This window comes from Myotis brandtii, unplaced genomic scaffold (assembly GCF_000412655.1).
Source record: "Myotis brandtii unplaced genomic scaffold, ASM41265v1 scaffold207, whole genome shotgun sequence".
Lineage (NCBI taxonomy): Eukaryota > Metazoa > Chordata > Mammalia > Chiroptera > Vespertilionidae > Myotis > Myotis brandtii.
This window is the reverse complement of record NW_005357736.1, coordinates 107,591-109,706: the sequence shown is the minus strand read 5'-3', so window position 1 is coordinate 109,706 and position 2,116 is coordinate 107,591.

Genomic DNA, 2,116 nt, shown 5'->3' with positions numbered 1-2,116 from the left:
TACCCCGCCCAGCCCGTGGGCCCGCCTGCCTACCACGAGACCTTGGCTGGTGAGTCCAGTGCCGCCTCTGACCCTGCCCGGCTCCCGCTCCCGCTCCCGCGGCGCCCGCAGCCCACTCTGCCCTCTCTGTTTCCAGGGGATGCAGCCATGGCCTATCCTGCCAGCCAGCCTCCTTACAACCCAGCCTACATGGACCCCCCGAAGGCCACCCGCTGAGCGCACTGCATCTCTGGCTGCCACTTGATGCATCGCGCGCGCGTGTGTGTGTGTGTGTGTCCACGTGTGTGCGTGTGCGTGCTTGTGCGGCTATGCAGGCACAGCCTTTCAACCCGTGCGGTGTGTGTGTCCTGTTTGTACACGTGATGATGACAAGGTGGGGATGATCCTCACCAGAGTTGCTGGAACCATACTTTGTTCTCTTCCTCACTTCAAATTATGCTTCCTTGAAATCCCAAGCAAAACTCAAAGAATGGGGTGAGTTCCTGGCCAGACCGCCCGGGAGGCTGGGGGGTCGTCACTAGGACAGCCCCGCTTTTTGTGGGCAGCAAGTGCACATGCTCGGGCTCTGCAGTGGCCAGCCTGCTTGAGGCCATGCCTGCCCCAGGTGTGGCCTCCCTCACAGAACAGAGCTGTGCTGCAGGGCGGTGGGTGGGGCCGGGCTAAGCTGGGTTTTGATCCCACAGTTCCCTGGAGCCAGGCCCTGAGACCACGTGGAGATCGCCTCGGTGCTGGCTGCCCTGGCCCCCGACACAGGTGGACAGGGTGGCCTCTGTCCACCTACACACTCAGGTGTCCTCCCTGCAGTGTCTTTGTTGTACTTTTATCCAAACTTTTTTTTTTGCCTCTTTTGTTTTAAAATGTATGTGATAGTTGCTGAGGCTGAAACCCCTGGGTCCTAGAGGGACATTGGCCCAGAGGAGAGGGACCATCTGACCTGACAGTTCCTGTTTCCGTCACACCAGCTCCTGGACCCTCGTTCTATTGTCCTGGCAGCAGGGACACTGGGCCACCAGCCTCTGAACCAAGGTGGAGGGCCCCGGGGGGCCGCTGGCCCAGATACGAATACCTCGGTGTCCCCGTCCCTCTGTGACTGTCTCGCCAGATCTGTCTCAACTTTGTACTGTTGATGCGTTTCTGAGTCTGGGAGCTGTACCTTGGTTTATAATAAATGCAGACATTTTGAGCTACTGGCCCTTCCTTTTTTAAAAATTGACTTTTAGAGAGGATGGGAAAGGAACGTCAATGCAAGAACAAATCATTTGGCTGCCTCCTGCATGCTTCCTACTGGGGATCAAGCTGGCAACCCGGGCATGTGCCCTCACCAGGAGTCAAACCAGCAGCCTTTTGGTGTACCTTGGTTTATAATAAATGCAGACATTTTGAGCTACTGGCCCTTCCTTTTTTAAAAATTGACTTTTAGAGAGGATGGGAAAGGAACGTCAATGCAAGAACAAATCATTTGGCTGCCTCCTGCATGCTTCCTACTGGGGATCAAGCTGGCAACCCGGGCATGTGCCCTCACCAGGAGTCGAACCAGCAGCCTTTTGGTGCCCAGGAGGTTGCTCAACCAACTCAGCTGCACCGGCCAGGGCTGCCTTGGGCAATGGGCCTGGTACCATTTCCATCCAACACTTGGACTTCCAGGTTTTCCTAGTATTGGGCTCAGACATCTGACCATCCTGCGAGGGAGGATGAGGGACAAAGGGACAAGGTTGTGCCACCCTCTGTGCCGTCCCCGGGGGCTGAGTGGGGCAGAGGTGCAGGTGCTGAGGCTGCCGAGGAAATGGAGGACGCGAGCACTCAGTGCGGGGTCTTTATTGTCAGCCTTTCCTCTCAGCTACTGCTCAGGTGAGCCCAGGGACAGCCCGTACAGTGTGGCCAGCGCCACGGTCAGCAAGGCCAGCAGGCTCAGTGGGGCCAGGAGTCCCTCCCTGGGTGAGGACGCAGGGCCCTTCCCTGGAGGAAGGATGCTGGCCCCAAGGCTGGGACGGGCATGCCTGGCTCTGCCCAGGAGCGCAGAGGCCGTGGCAGCAGGCGACCTGGCGTTGGCTCCAGTGGCGGCTGTGGCCCCGTACATGGGCTCGACGGCACTGAAGGGCCTGGCGTGGGCATCCAC